The sequence below is a fragment of the Rattus norvegicus genome, chromosome 4 (assembly GCF_021556685.1).
Source record: "Rattus norvegicus strain SHRSP/BbbUtx chromosome 4, alternate assembly SHRSP_T2T, whole genome shotgun sequence".
NCBI classification, from domain to species: Eukaryota; Metazoa; Chordata; class Mammalia; order Rodentia; family Muridae; genus Rattus; species Rattus norvegicus.
In genome coordinates, this window is record NC_141537.1 from 4,490,393 (window position 1) to 4,508,040 (window position 17,648).

Here is a 17,648-nt window from a genome sequence, read left to right on the forward strand (position 1 = left end):
TATTGTTTTGAATTGTTTTGGGGTTTGGTTTGCAAGAATTTTATTGCGTGTTTTTGCATCGATATTCATAACCGAAATTGGTTTGCAATTCTTGCTCTTTGTTGGGTCTTTAGGTGTTTTAGTTATAAGCATAGCTGTGGCTTCAGAAAATAAATTGTGTAGTGTTTCTTCTATTTCTTCTATTCTGTGGTATAGTTTGGACGGTATTGGTATAAGGTCTTTTATGGAGTTATGATAGAATGCTGCACTGAACCCATTTTATCCTGAGTATTTTTCAGTTGAGAGACTTTTAGTAACTTCTTTTATTTCTTTAGAAGTTATGGGAATGTTTAGATGGTTTATTTGATCCTGATTTAATTTGATATCAGGTATCTGTCTAGAATATTTTCCACTTGATCCAGATTTTCCAGTTTTGTTGATTATTGGCTTTTGTAGTAGGATCTGATGATTTGTAAATTTTCTCAGATTCTGCTGTTATGTCTCCCTTTTCATTTTTTAACTGTAAAGTGAATGTTTATTTGAATATTTTAGGTTAGCTTTAGTAATAATTTATTAGAAATTACAACATGGTATATGTTCCTCAAGACTGGGTTTTGTCAATGACTTCAAATTTGAGATCCTCAAAGTTGAAGGTAGGAAACTTATCCATCTCTCCTTTACCAACATTTGTTTAAGGTTAAAAAGCTCTCTGTCCAGATATTGGTGATACTCTGGGCCAGTATCAACAGGTCCTCCAGATGTCTGTTGCTTTGTTTTGACCACTTTAATCTTGTCCACGAAGTTTCTGTGCAGGATCAAGTTCCTTATTAAACACCACAGCTGTAACACCAATGTTCCTCCTCAATTGCACAGAGACTGCTGACCAAAGGACAGAGGAGAGCCTGAAGATCCTCGAAATGATCATGGTTTAGTCTGTGGTACTTGCACTGAGTCCCAAGTTGTCAGAGTCACCACCGCCACTACTGTTCAACTCCTCCCTTTCATTTTGTTAATTTGAATACATTCTCTGTGCCCTCTGGTTAGTCTGGTTAAGGGTTAATCTGTCATGTTGATTTTCTCAAACAACCGGCTCCTAGTTTTGTTGTTAATTTGTTTAGTTCTTTTTTGTTTTACTTGGTTGATTTCAGCCCTGAGTTTAAATATTTCCTAAATCAGTGTATTTGATTCTTTTTTTTTTCTAGAGCTTTTATGGGTGCTGTCAAGTTGTTAATGTATGCTCTCTCTAGTTTCTTTTTGGAAGCACTCAGAGTTATTAGTTTTCCTCTTAGCATTACTTTCACTGTATCCCATAAGTTTGGGAATCTTGTACCTACATTTTCATTATATTCTAAAAAGTTCTTAATTTCCTTTCTCTTTTTATTTCTTCCTTTACAAAGTTATCATTGAGTAGAACATTGTTCAACTACCATGTGTATGTGGGCTTTCTGTGGTTTTTGTTGTTATTGAAGAAACAGCCTTTGTCTGTAGTAAGATGATATGATACATGGGATCATTTCTGTCTTCTTGTGTTTGTTTATGCCTGTTTTGTGACTGATTTTATGGTCAATTATGGAGAAGGTACCATGAGGTACTGAGAAGAAACTATATTCTTTTGTTTTAGGACGAAGTGTGCTAAAAATATATGTTAAATCCATTTGGTGGAAAATTTGTTAGTTTCTCTATGTCTCTCTTTACTTTCTGCTTCCATGATCTGTCCATTGATGAGAGAAGGGGTGTTGAAATCTCCTACTATTATTGTGTGGTGTGAAATGTGTGCTTGGTGCTTTAGTAATGTTCATTTTATAAATGTACGTGTCCTTGCATTTGGAACAGAGGGATTCAGTTTTGAGAGTACTTCTCAGTAGATTTTTCCTCTGATGAATATGAAATTCTTCCTCTTCTTTTTGAAAACTTTTAATGGAAAGTCGATTTTGTTTGATATTAGAATGGCTACCCCAACTTGTTTCTTAGGACCATTTGCTGAGAAAATTGTTTTCTAGTCTTTTACTCTGGGGTAGTGGCTGTCTTTGTCACTAAGGTGTGTTTTCCTTATGCAGCAAAGCGCTGGGTCCTCTTTAAGTATCCAGTCTGTTAGTCTATTTCTCTCTATTGGGAAATTGAGTCCATTGATGTTAAGAGATAGTAAGAAAAAGTGATTGTTGTTTCCTGTTATTTTTGTTGTTTGAGGTGTAACTATGTTTGTGTCTCACTTCCTTTGGGCTTGATGCAAGAAAATAAATTTCTTTCTTTTCCCCGGTTGAAATTTCTCTCCTTCTGTTAGAGCTTTCTCTCTATTATTTTTTGTAGGGCTGAATTTCTGGAAAGTTATTGTGTAAACTTGTTTTTTTATGGAATATCTTGGTTTCTCCATGAATGTTAATTGAGAGGTTTGCTGGATACTGTGACTGGGTTGGCATTTGAGTTCTCTTAGAGTCTATATGACTTCTGCCCAGGATCAGTCGCTGGTGAGAAGTCTGGTTAATTATGATAAGTCTGCCTATATATGTTACTTAACCTTTTTCCTTTACTGCTTTTAATATTCTTTGTTTTGTGCATTTGGTGTTTTGACTATTATGTGACAGGAGGAATTTCTTTTATGGTCCAATCTATTTGGAGTTCTGTAGGCTTCTTTTACGTTTGTGGGCTATCTCTTTCTTTAGGTTAGGGAAGTTACCATCTATAATTTTGTTGAAGATATTTAGCAGCCTTTTAATTTGGTAGTCTTCACTCTCTTTTATACTTCTTATTCTTAGGTTTGATCTTCTCATTGTGTCCTTGATTTTCTGGATGATTTTAGTTAGGAGCTTTTTGCATTTCACTGTTTCTTTGGCAGTTGTGTCCATGTTTTCTATGGTATCTTCTGCTCTCAGAATCTCTCTTCTATCTCTTATATTATGTGTGATTCTTACGTCTATGACTCCTTATCTCTTTCTTAGGATTCCTATCTCCAGGGTTCTCTTCCTTTGTATTTCTTTATTGTATATATATATATATATATATATATATATATATATATATACATATATATATATATATATATATATCTGTTTTTATATCTTGGGCTGTTTCTTTAAATTCCTTTACCTGTTTGGTTTTCCTGTAATTCTTTAAGGGATGTTTGTGTTTCCTCTTTAAGGGTATTTACTTGATTACTTCTGTTTTCCTTTATTTCTTTAAGGGAGTTTTTTATGTCCTTCTTAAAGTCCTCTATCATCATTATGAGGTGTGATGTTAAATCTTAACCTTGTTTTTCCAGAGTTTTTGGATATTCAGTATTTGCTTTGGTGGGAAAACTGAGCTCTAGTGGTATGAAATAGTCTTGGTTTCTTTTCTTAGCGTCCTACACTTGCCTCTCACCACCAGGTTATCTCTGGTGTTAGCTTGTGTTATTCTCTCTGTTAGTGTCTTGATCTTCTTGTAAGCCTGCTTGTCAGCACTCCTGTAGACTTGTTTATTAATAGCCAGATCTGTGTTCAGAGAGCTGTGTGACCGCTCAGTTTGGATGCAGGCAAAAACTAGAAGAGTCCTGTCCCAGACTTCTCCTTGATTTGTGTGTCTTGAGGACTGTAGGGGAGTCACTCAGAGAAGAAGAGTTTGTCTTACCTCTGCTCTCAGGTGTATCAGCCTCTGGTTTCGTCCTATGAAGAGCATTTTAGTGAAAAGTAGCAATTTGAAAAAGGAAAAAAAACCCATATAATATGTTTGGTTCAAGTGAAATTGACTTGACTCCTATATTGAATGACATAAATGTATTAAGAGAGTGATAATTTTCGGGCCTGACCTCACCCAGCTAAACTTAGTTCCAAGCATGATGGCACACACCTTTAATACCAGGAGACTGAGGCAAGCAGATCTCTTGATTCCTAGGCCTGCCTTCTTTACACCATGTTCCAAGTAGAGAAACACTGAAATTCTGGCCTGTGGTACATGTTTTCACCCCAGCAATCAGGAGAGAGAGACATCCAGATCTCCGCGATCAAGGTAAATTATAAAGCAAGTTCTAGGATAGCAAATTTTAGGAAGTGAAGTAAATGAAAAACATAAAGCTGCTAATAATGCAGTAAGAAAAGAGGGTCATGTTCTAGTTGCAGAGAGCATCATAATTCTATAGATTCAGCCATGTGGATTTGGATTTAGAGTCAACAATGTAAGGGATTCCTGTGACAATTGATGTCCGCTTGAACTAAGAAATTAACTGTGATTAGGAAGAGATCATCATCCCTGTGGGAAAATCTGGAAAGTATTTTCTGAGATTACAATGAAGCTGTGCTCCAGAGATAGCCAAGCTTTTACTTCATGATGACAGTGGAGTTGGTAATTTATAAGATTCATCCTGGTGGTGGTGGCTTTGAAGGTATAAAGAGAAAATGGAGAGTAGCTGAGACTTGGCACTGTGAGATTCCAGGGAGTATCATTGGTAAAGATGCAGTCTCAGTTTCAGTTGATGGCCAAAAACTGAAGAGAACATGGAAATGAGTTAAAGAAGGTTTCCATGAAGAAATCCTGTGAGAGGTTATTGATAAATTATAGTTGCTGTGGAAAACTACAGTGGATTGGAGATGCCAGTACCATGAGATGATCAACAGCAACAACAGCAGCAAGGTGAGGTCATATCAGAGCATAGATATGTGCATCACAGACTTTACAACTTGAAGCTGTAACATTTTTTTTTCTTTTTCTTTTTTCGGAGCTGGGGACCGAACCCAGGGCCTTGCGCTTCCTAGGCAAGCACTCTACCACTGAGCTAAATCCCCAACCCCGAAGCTGTAACATTTAATGTGCCTTGGAGACCCCATAATATTTGAGAAGGGAAGCAATGGTATATCTGCTGAGGAAAGCTGCTAACCAGGAATGGAAGCTCACAAAAAGAATTGTTGTGCTTTCAACAAAAAATGTCAAAAGTTCTAATTTTTAACAGTGTTTTGACATCAGACATGGGGATGCAGAGTTTAGTTTATCCAGAGAGGCTTTTTCCCAGTATTTATTCACTATGAGATTATTTGATGTACATAGCATACGTCATCTAATTTTTGATTTTTACTTTAAAGGCAATTAAACTTATGTAATTGAATGAATCTCAGAAAAGACTTTGATCTTTTGACTTTTAATATTGATGAGACTGATAAATACTCTGGAGACTCTTGTAGTTAGACTAAATATAATTTACATTATGCTATGTTTAGGTATGACCTCCATATACTCATATATTTAAAGAAGCCTATGTGGACTAGGGCAAAAAATGTGTTTGTTTGGCCCAGAAAGTGGCAGTCTTTGGAGTTGTGACCCTGTTGGCGGAAGTGTGTCATTGTTGGCTTGGGTTTGAGAGCTTCATCTTAGCTGCCTGAGGATGCCAGTCTTATTCTTTTTGGCTATAGAACAAGATGTTGCACTTTTTTCTTCTCTTGTTCCATGCCTACCTGGGCATTCCTATTCTCCTGTCTTAATGATAATGGACTGATCCTCTGAATCTGTAAGCTGGCACTATTAAAAGATGTACCAACAAAAGTTACCTTAGTCATGTTGTTTGCTCTCAGAAGTAAAATCCTAAGACAGCTCTCAGGCTTGAATACTTGTTTCTGAGTTGGTTGACCTATTCTGGAAGGTTGTGAAATCTGTAGGAGATCTTGTATTGAGAGAGGGGTTATAACTTATATTAATTATGGTACTTTAGGGTCACAGAACTTGCAGAACAAACCTTTCTCTCCATGGAAAACTAATGTATTGGAATGGCTTACAATCTAGAGTCCAACTAATCCCACAATGGCTATAGAAAGTACAAAAATGTAATAATTTCTTAGTTGCACAAAGTTGGATGTTTCAGGTGGTCTTAAGTAATGGGGCCAAAGTGGCCACAGTACCGAGAATCAGGAGTACGCCTGGTTAACTTTAAGAAAAGGCAGAGACTCTGGTCATTTGTGCGAAGAGAATGCCAATGCTTTACTGAGCTTCAAAATACATATACCCCAAATTCACTGGGTGGAAAATCTCAGGAAGCACAATGGAAAAATGAGTTTACGTTCTCAGCAGGAAAACAGAAACTGAAACCAAGAACTGACATCAAAGATGTTAGAGCCCAGGTGTTACAGCCCAGGTCCTAACAGAAAGGTCAGGATGTTCCTTTCTAAAGAGAAAGGGGTTTCAAATGCATCAGAAAGGCTCAGCAGTGGGTAAACACTGAGGGTCCCCAAGAGGGTCCAACACTTCAGTATATGATGGAATCCAGAAAAATTGGGATCCAGTGTCAGTGAAGAAATCAATGAACTTACAAGGTGGAGGAAACAGGCAAATAACAAAACCTTCATTCTTCGATCTCCTTATATAGCCTTCCATCAGAAGTTATGTCCTAGACTGAAAGATAATCTTTCTACTTCAAGATTTGAATCAAAGTCTTTCCACCTCAAATGTCTAGACTAGAAGCAGATTCAACCACTTCAAACCAAGCAGAAAATTTCTCACAGATGTACCTTCCATTACCGAATTATAGTTTAGTTCACATATAGTCAAGTTGACAATCATGAATAGCCATCAAAGAGCTGATGCACCCTGTGTTCTGACTTAGTTTCTTGACTGTTGATGCGATATGACAAGTTGATCTCCTTCCAGCTTCTGTGATGGGATGATCCCCTTGGATTTCTAGGAAGGATAAGCACTTCTTCCTCTAAATTGTCTATTTCAAATATTTGTTCACAGCAATAAAATGAACAGCTGGTTCACTTGGATAGTTGACAATACTGCAGGTTTGATGCTAACATTGTATGCATTGGAAAGACAAAAGAGACAATTAGAAGGGAGAGGATAAGTGCAGGATATTTATCAATCCATGCAATAGGCGGACAGTCTGGGGGCACTCTGCCCTTGGCTCTTGTACAGAGTTCACCATGAGACAAAAAGGAACAGCTGGGTCCTTCCAAATCACAGGATGACAAATTTGGCTTCTCAGATCTGCCTTTTACAGTGAAAAGCATCTTATCCTATCCAGTGCTCAAAAGAAGGATATGGTGAACATTTTGATATTTATTTAGCCATTACTATCAACACAGTTACACTAATAGTAATTACCAGTAACCTAGTACATAGGTGCTGGCTGTTCAACAAAGTGCATTGGGTAGCATGCCGTTTTTTTTTTTTAATCTACTTTTCATAAGGATTCTAGCTCTCCTCTAGCCCCAAACAGAAGTATTGGAAGAGAAAAGTTATTAGGATACAGTGAGCATGTTTAGCAATAGTTCTTTGAGGGCATGCTCTATCTTCTTTGGCAGCTGTTCAGTCCTGTAGGGAACATCAAACAGAACTCAACAGCTGAAAATCAGTCCTCTAGGCAGGCAGACAGCAGGCATGAAGTGGTAGCTATAGTCCTCTCCTCAAGCAGGCAGATACAAGACAGCTATAGTTCAATTCTAAAGAAACTGATGGGCTCACTGACCAAATTAAGGGGAGATTGTGGAAGTAGCAAGCCATCCTAGGAACCCTCTAAGCAGTTATTTGGAGAGTTTCTCTTAATGGCTACTTATTACAAGTTGAACTCAGCAATGCTAGGTAAGGTGAACCAATGCACGTGTATTGTTAGCAAAGAATAGTGAGGTGCAGCAAATCAAATAAATGCTCAGTGCTCAATTCCCAGTGTTGTGGGTCCCTATTTATACTCCTTATTTCCAAGGTTCTATCATGTGTTTGCTATATCAAATCATATTTTCACTTGTGTCTGCTTCAGGAAAACATTCTCTAACTTATATGCTCCAGATAAATATCCCTTTACCTGTGTGTCCCAGCAGAATATTCTTAGCTATAACTAACTTTCCAAAGAAACTAGAAGTACCCACTTTAGCAGAGGCATTACCTAATTCCACCTATCACTACTTCAAATGACAAAGTGAAAGAAAGAGCAGGTCTTGTAGTCATTGTACAGTTGAAATGTGCTCTCTGGGCTGTTGTAGAGAAGCCAAAAATATTTATTTTTCTTATTTATTTATTATTTATTAAATGTATATGCATTGAGGTGATTCCTGCAGGTGCCATGGCAGGAAGAGAAATGATCTGTAAAGAGCTCAGAGTGAAAACTAACTTTAGCCTGATTTGCAGGATCAAATTTTGGGAGTCTGATATCATGCACTTTATTCTCATATATTTAAATACCATATAATTTGGGGAAAAAGTTTCCTGGTGTTACACAATCTCCAGTGCACATGAAGGCACAATTGCAATGATATTTAACTCAAATATGTATTTCTTCAAAGAAGATGGATTCTTTCGATCGACTGCCAGTATTAGCTTAGTGACATAGGAAAGGACGTGGCATGGCTTCATTCATGGAGATAGCTTAAAAGTTGTTTGGGGCTCTGTGCACCCAAATCCCGTGGGAGGGAGAGCTAAACCTTCAGAGAGGCAGACAAGCCTGGGAAACCAGAAGAGACTACTCTCTGCACATACATCTCAGACGCCAGAGGAAAACACCAAAGGCCATCTGGAACCCTGATGCACTGAGGATCCCGGAGGGGGCGGCGCAGATCTTCCTGGTTGCTGCCGCCACAGGGAGCCCGAGGGCAGCACCCCGCGAGCGAACTTGAGCCTCAGGACCACAGGTAAGACCAACTTTTCTGCTGCAAGTGACCTGCCTTGTGAACTCAAGACACAGGCCCACAGGAACAGCTGAAGACCTGTAGAGAGGTAAAACTACACGCCCGAAAGCAGAACACTCTGTCCCCATAACTGACTGAAAGAGAGGAAAACAGGTCTACAGCACTCCTGACACACAGGCTTATAGGACAGTCTAGCCACTGTCAGAAATAGCAGAACAAAGTAACACTAGAGATAATCTGATGGCGAGAGGCAAGCGCAGGAACCCAAGCAACAGAAACCAAGACTACATGGAATCATCGGAGCCCAATTCTCCTACCAAAACAAACATGGAATATCCAAACACACCAGAAAAGCAAGATCTAGTTTCAAAATCATTTTTGATCATGATGCTGGAGGACTTCAAGAAAGACATGAAGAACTCCCTTAGAGAACAAGTAGAAGCCTACAGAGAGGAATCGCAAAAATGCCTGAAAGAATCGCAAAAATCCCTGAAAGAATTCCAGGAAAACATAAATAAACAAGTAGAAGCCCATAGAGAGGAGACACAAAAATCCCTGAAAGAATTCCAGGAAAACACAATCAAACAGTTGAAGGAATTAAAAAGGGAAATAGAAGCAATCAAGAAAGAACACATGGAAACAACCCTGGATATAGAAAACCAAAAGAAGAGACAAGGAGCTGTAGATACAAGCTACACCAACAGAATACAAGAGATGGAAGAGAGAATCTCAGGAGCAGAAGATTCCATAGAAATCAACTCAACTGTCAAAGATAATGTAAAGCAGAAAAAGCTACTGGTCCAAAACATACAGGAAATCCAGGACTCAATGAGAAGATCAAACCTAAGGATAATAGGTATAGAAGAGAGTGAAGAATCCCAGCTCAAAGGACCAGTAAATATCTTCAACAAAATCATAGAAGAAAACTTCCCTAACCTAAAGAAAGAGATACCCATAGACATACAAGAAGCCTACAGAACTCCAAATAGATTGGACCAGAAAAGAAACACCTCCCGTCACATAATTGTCAAAACGCCAAACACACAAAATAAAGAAAGAATATTAAAAGCAGTAAGGGAAAAAGGTCAAGTAACATATAAAGGGAGACCTATCAGAATCACACCAGACTTCTCGCCGGAAACTATGAAGGCCAGAAGATCCTGGACTGATGTCATACAGACCCTAAGAGAACACAAATGCCAGCCCAGGTTACTGTATCCAGCAAAACTCTCAATTAACATTGATGGAGAAACCAAGATATTCCATGACAAAACCAAATTTACACAACATCTTTCCACAAATCCAGCACTACAAAGGATAATAAATGGTAAAGCCCAACATAAGGAGGCAAGCTATACCCTAGAAGAAGCAAGAAACTAATCGTCTTGGCAACAAAACAAAGAGAATGAAAGCACACAAACATAACCTCACATCCAAATATGAATATAAAGGGAAACAATAATCACTATTCCTTAATATCTCTCAATATCAATGGCCTCAACTCCCCAATAAAAAGACATAGATTAACAAACTGGATACGCAACGAGGACCCTGCATTCTGCTGCCTACAGGAAACACACCTCAGAGACAAAGATAGACACTACCTCAGAGTGGAAGGCTGGAAAACAACTTTCCAAGCAAATGGTCAGAAGAAGCAAGCTGGAGTAGCAATTCTAATATCAAATAAAATCAATTTCCAACTAAAAGTCATCAAAAAAGATAAGGAAGGACACTTCATATTCATCAAAGGAAAAATCCACCAAGATGAACTCTCAATCCTAAATATCTATGCCCCAAATACAAGGGCACCTACATACGTAAAAGAAACCTTATTAAGCTCAAAACACACATTGCACCTCACACAATAATAGTGGGAGATTTCAACACCCCACTCTCATCAATGGACAGATCATGCAAACAGAAATTACACAGAGACGTAGACAGACTAAGAGAAGTCATGAACCAAATGGACTCAACAGATATTTATAGAACATTATATCCTAAAGCAAAAGGATATACCTTCTTCTCAGCTCCTCATGGTACTTTCTCCAAAATTGACCATATAGTTGGTCAAAAAATGGGCCTCAACAGGTACAGAAAGATAGAAATAATCCCATGCGTGCTATCGGACCACCACGCCCTAAAACTGGTCTTCAATAACAATAAGGGAAGAATGCCCACATATACGTGGAAATTGAACAATGCTCTACTTAATGATTACCTAGTCAACGAAGAAATAAATAAAGAAATTAAAACCTTTTTAGAATTTAATGAAAATGAAGGTACAACATACCCAAACTTATGGGACCCAATGAAAGCTGTGCTAAGGGGAAAACTCATAGTGCTGTGTGCCTGCAGAAAGAAAGAGGAAAGAGCATATGTCAGCAGCTTGACAGCACACCAAAAAGCTCTAGAGGAAAAAGAAGCAAATACACCCAGGAGGAGTAGAAGGCAGGAAATAATCAAACACAGAGCTGAAATCAACCAACTAGAAACAAAAAGGACCATAGAAAAAATCAACAGAACCAAAAGTTGGATCTTTGAGAAAATCAACCATATAGATAAACCCTTAGCCAGACTAACGAGAGGACCCAGAGAGTGTGGCCAAATTAACAAAATCAGAAATGAAAAGGGAGACATAACTACAGATTCAGAGGAAATTCAAAAAATCATCAGATCTTACTAAAAAAGCCTATATTAAACAAAACTTGAAAATCTACAGGAAATGGACAATTTCCTAGACAGATACCAGGTACCTAAGTTAAATCAGGAACAGATAAACCAGTTAAACAACCCCATAACTCATAAGGAAATAGAAGCAGTCATTAAAGGTCTCCCAACTAAAAACAGCCCAGGTCTAGATGGGTTTAGTGCAGAATTCTATCAGACCTTCATAGAAGACCTCGTACCAAAAGCAATCTACAGATTCAATGCAATCCCCATCAAAATACCAATCTAATTCTTCAAAGAGTTAGACAGAACAATTTGCAAATTCATCTGGAATAACAAAAAACCCAGGATAGCTAAAGCTATCCTCAACAATAAAAGGGCTTCAGGGGGAATCACTATCCCTGAACTCAAGCAGTATTACAGAGCAATAGTGATAAAAACTGCATGGTATTGGTACAGAGACAGACAGATAGACCAATGGAATAGAATTGAAGACCCAGAAATGAACCCACACACCTATGGTCACTTGATTTTTGACAAAGGGGCCAAAACCATCAAATGGAAAAAAGATAGCATTTTCAGCAAATGGTGCTGGTTCTACTGGAGGGCAACATGTAGAAGAATGCATATCGACCCATGCTTATCACCCTGTACAAGGCTTAAGTCCAAGTGGATCAAGGTCCTCCACATCAAACCAGACACACTCAAACTAATAGAAGAAAAACTAGGGAAGCATCTGGAACACATGGGCACTGGAAAAAATTTCCTGAACAAAACACCAATGGCTTACGCTCTAAGATCAAGAATCGACAAATGGGATCTCATAAAACTGCAAAGCTTCTGTAAGCCAAAGGACACTCTGGTTAGGACAAAACGGCAACCAACAGATTGGAAAAAGATCTTTACCAATCCTACAACAGGTAGAGGACTTATATCCAAAATATACAAAGAACTCAAGAAGTTAGACCGCAGGGAAACAGATAACCCTATTAAAAATGGGGTTCAGAGCTAAACAAAGAATTCACAGCTAAGGAATGCCGAATGGCTGAGAAACACCTAAAAAAATGTTCAATATCTTTAGTCATAAGGGAAATGCAAATCAAAACAACCCTGAGATTTCACATCACACCAGTCAGAATGGCTAAGATCAAAAACTCAGGTGACAGCAGATGCTGGCAAGGATGTGGAGAAAGAGGAACACTCCTCCATTGTTGGTGGGATTGCAGACTGGTAAAACCATTCTGGAAATCAGTCTGGAGGTTCCTCAGAAAATTGGACATTGAACTGCCTGAGGATCCAGCTATACCTCTCTTGGGCATATACCCAAAATATGCCTCAACATGTAAAAGAGACACGTGCTCCACTATGTTCATCGCAGCCTTATTTATAATAGCCAGAAACTGGAAAGAACCCAGATGCCCTTCAACAGAGGAATGGATACAGAAAATATGGTACATCTACACAATGGAATATTACTCAGCTATCAAAAACAATGGCTTCATGAAATTCGTAGGCAAATGGTTGGAACTGGAAAATATCATCCTGAGTGAGGTAACCCAATCACAGAAAGACATACATGGTATGCACTCATTGATAAGTGGCTATTAGCCCAAATGCTTGAATTACCCTAGATTCCTAGAACAAACGAAACTCAAGACGGATGATCAAAATGTGAATGCTTCACTCCTTCTTTAAATGAGGAAGAAGAATACCCTTGGCAGGGAAGCGAGAGGCAAAGATTAAAACAGAGACTGAAGGAACACCCATTCAGAGCCTGCCCCACATGTGGCCCATACATATACAGCCACCAAATTAGACAAGATGGATGAAGCAAAGGAGTGCAGACTGACAGGAGCCGGATGTAGATCGCTCCTGAGAGACACAGCCAGAATAGAGCAAATACAGAGGCGAAAGCCAGCAGCAAACCACTGAACTGAGAATAGGACCCCCGTTGAAGGAATCAGAGAAAGAACTAGAAGAGCTTGAAGGGGCTCGAGACCCCATATGTACAACGATGTCAAGCAACCAGAGCTTCCAGGGACTAAGCCACTACCTAAAGACTATACATGGACTGACCCTGGACTCTGACCTCATAGATAGCAATGAATATCCTAGTAAGAGCACCAGTGGAAGGGGAAGCCCTGCATCCTGCTAAGACTGAACCCCCAGTGAACTAGACTGTGGGGGGGGAGGGCGGCAATGGGGGGAGGGTTGGGAGGGGAACATCCATAAGGACGGGGAGGGGGGAGGGGGATGTTTGCCCGGAAACCGGGAAAGGGAATAACACTCGAAATGTATATAAGAAATACTCAAGTTAATAAAAAAAAAGTTGTTTGGGTTATTATCTACATCTAATCCTTGTTGAGGGAGTATGAGAGGGTTCCTGTTAATCCAATCACGGTAAGAGTTATTTTGAATATTATTAATTTCTGTGCATCTGTTAATCCAGATAAGGTAAGAATTATTTGAATATTATTCATCTCTGAGTCTGGTTGTCGAAGCTTGATATGGCCTGCTGTAGCAGATATTGCAGATCACCAGATTATTAATCACATCAATCCCCAGCTTTCCAGGTTCCTTTTCCTTTTCATGGAGTCAATTACCCTGCGTGCTCCTGGATTCCATGAAGACATGTAGGTAAAAGGGCTTTTGTGCTACCAAACATGGATGTAGGTACAAATATGTATTGAGTGCATGTGTATATGTGAACATATGTTTAGAAGCCAGAGAGCAACTTTAAAATTGCCTTTCCTCAAGAGAAAACCACTTATTGTTTTTTTTAGTTTTTTTTTTTTTTTAGACAGACTTAAGAACTGGCTTGGTGTTCAACTAGACTATCTGGCACGTGACCCACAGGAATATGTCTGGCTCTTCCTCCTCAGTACATGAGTCACAGGCATGTACTTGAACACCCATTTTGTTTTGTTTTAATATAGGTTCTGTGTTTGAACTGGGGTCCTAATGCTTGCTCAACAAGTATTTTACAGAACAAATGTAATTCTCTCCCCAGCCCTGCTTTTATTTATTTATGTCACATTGCTGATGGCCTGCAAAAGGAGATAAAGTTATCTAGGGAAATATAATAAGGTGGTAATTAAGATATATTTCCATGTTTGTTCATGTTTGCAGAAGCTGCGTCAGGTGATTGATGTTGGATTGGAGGTTGGAGTAGTGTGTTCTGAAAGCAAATCTGCGGTCTGCAGAACCTATAATCTCAGGTGGGAGTACTTATTGTAGTCTTAATATTGAGAACTGTAGAGTGTGCCAGTGACCTGGAAATATATAAATCATAGGGCTTCTGTTTAGTAGTCCTGACGATGGGTTCTTTCTTTGGAAAGTCCACATTCCCATCTGAGACCTGCTGAAATTAGATGAGTCCACACATATTGAACTAGGATACCCTGGTTTACTCTGAGCCTCTGACTTCAGTGGTAAAGACATCTAAAATGCAAAACATGTGCTCATGTGCACAAAACATCTGGGCACTAACTTTCTAGGGGGATTTCCATGGATATTAATTCTTGTCTCCTTAGAAATCATACGATTTGATTCTTAGTAGTGGATAGGTGCCACTTTCTGCCTCGCTTTTATGTACAAGAGTTCCAATCTTAGCTTCTATAGGCACCTCCCATTGCATATATCCAAGGATCCCCCTTGCAAGGTGGGCTGAGTGGTTGCCACTTGATAGTGGATTCCTGCCTACCACTGACATGCTGAATTGTGTATTTTCCTTCAGAATCTATGTGAAGTGTACAGATGCTTGGCTGACTGCTTGCCATTGACTTGTAGTTGTCCAAGAACTTGTCTGTTACTACCTCCTAGTTTACTCTGCTCTTACTAGGATATTTGAATCTTTTAATATTGATTGTGGCTTTTCAGCATGTGTGGGAATGAATTTCTGTGAAAGGTATTTAATTTTTTCTTATGTATATAGATTTGTGTTGTTTTGTGGTGTGTGTGTGTGTGTGTGTGTGTGTGTGTGTGTGTGTGTGCGTTTGCATGAGTGTGAAGGTATGTCTTCCATGTGTGATGGTAAACATATTCATGTTCATTCATTCATTAGGGTAGACATTGTGTGAGTTCCTGGATTCCTTTGTAACTTATTCATTGAGGCAAGGTCTTAAAATGAAACTCAGAGCTGCTGGAAAACCAGAAGTCAAGAAAGCCAGTTTGTTCCTGGGGGACAATGCTGTCTGAATAACAGGTAGGTTGCCATGCCCATTCAGTCTTTCTCTTGGTACAGGAATTTTGATCTCCAATCTACAAACTTGTGCCACATGTACCATATTCACTAATCCACAAATCAGCTCATGAAAGAGGTTTTTCTGGTGAGGGGGAAGGCCTAGAGGGGATGCTACCTTGTGAGGGTAGACAAGGTGAGTGATAGCTGGCGTGATTACGGCTTTATTTTTTGGGTCCATGGTAACTGTGGCATCTAAATGGAAACATACCCCTCATTGGGGATGCTCATTTGGAGCTTGGTGTTGAGAGCACAGAGTGAACAAATGTTCTGAAGACAGAGTGAAAATGTGCCTGTGACCTTAACATTTACTCAATGATCCAGAAACTTCAACAGTAAAGCAATTAATCACAATGCTGTCAGGTAAAACAGAAAGAACATCTTAGGATTCTCTTGGAACAAACTGCACACAATGCCTATTTCAAATCCAAACGTCCTGGACTTCAATGGGTGATGCAATTTTTGTTTGCTCTCAGTGATACAACAAGGTGTCAGGGAGGGATCTGACCTGCTGAGATGAAATTGACTAATTTCTTCTGGGTTTGTAGCATGGTCTTCCGTGCATGATCGCAACACTTGTCTCACAGTTGAACCTTTGTCAGAGATTCAAAGGTAAGACAGTAAAATAATGTTAGAATAGGACAGCAGAGTCGGGCACTCAGCCTTACATTGAATGGCAGGCTTGGTAGTGTAATAATGACTCTTTAATCATTCCTTCCTTTAATTTTTCCCTTCTTTCTTCCGTCCTTTTTTCCTACTTTCCTTTCTTTATTCTGAGTATGTTCTGTGTGTCATGCACATTCTTGTTTGTATGTCATACTTGCATATGAATATTTATGTACATAAGCATGTGGAATTTCAAAACTGATACCAGATACTTTAATTGATTACTGTGTACATAATTTTCTGAAGTGGGCTCGCTGAACCCATAGTTCACCAATTTTATGTACCTAAGCTAAACCTCTTTCCTTGAGACCCATGGTACAAGGACCTTCAGACTGCCACTGTAAAGGCGAGCTGCTATGCCCACTCAGCTTATTTATTTGTTTTGTGGAATCTGCTCTATAGACTTCCATCCTCAATCTTTGAGGTAAGCACATGATTCTTTGAAGCCATCTCCTCTGCAACACCTCCTGGATTTGTAAATAATATATTGAATACTGAATTGATTTCTAAATGGCACCTTCCATGTAGCCCAAAATACCTACAAATGGGTCCCAAAACAAAATTATGGGTTTACTTAAAGGACTATGAAAGAAAACATAAAGAAAAAAGAAAACAAAATGAAACAACAATAAATCATCTATTTAATGTTTCACAAAGTGATGCCAATAATTTGTTAAGATAACCAAAGGCAGATGTTTTATTTTTGACCCACCCCCTCAATTAAATCCCCACCGATTGCAGGATTTTGTTTTGAATTTACAGTATGATAATTTATTAAAAGATTTCTTAAATAGTATTTTTGTAAATTGTCATACTCAATTTTGGCACATATATATATATATATATATATATATATATATATATATATTGTTATAATAGAAGTATGCCCCCAAGACCTCACCATATATTTAAAATACCAGAAGGTCCATCTCATACACCTAACCTTCCAGAAATCATAGTATTGGAGACAAGGGTAATTTTGAAATTTGTTTAATGTGACCAAGCTTCTTCTATATTCATTTTATACATGCACATAATGGATACTGACTGCTTTCCCACCCTGTAAACCCCCATCTGGCTAATGTTGAGCACCCTCCCTATAAGTCCTTTTCCTTCATCCATGTGTTATGGTATTTCTTGTTTTGTGACCCAAAGAGACTAGGAAGTACTCTATGTTACCAGGGTTTGGAACTATTTACTGGGGCCTGTTGATGTCACCAGGGCATACCTAAGAAAAATGAAAACTGTCTTTCTTATAGTATTTATGCAGTAGCCCCTGTGCAAAAGGGATAGGTGGAGATTCATGTCGCCTTGTTCTTTGTAGCTTAGAAAATGAAAAAGATTTTCTTGGCATTTTTATTTAATAATTTATTTATGTATTTATTTATTTATTCTGTGTGTGTGTGTGTGTGTGTATGTATGTGTGTGTGTGATACATGTGGAGGTGGCAGGGGAATTATCGGGAGTTAGTTTGTTTTTCCCACACTTTAGGTCCTAGGGATTGAAAACTGGTTGCC

The 17,648-nt window shown here is 38.7% G+C and overlaps 1 pseudogene; it reads right to left on the reverse strand.

Moving 5' to 3' along the window:
* Positions 1–580: 580 nt before the first annotated feature.
* LOC148006217 (ATP synthase peripheral stalk subunit F6, mitochondrial pseudogene) lies at positions 581–904 on the reverse strand (annotated as a pseudogene).
* Between the last annotated feature and the right edge of the window lie 16,744 nt (positions 905–17,648).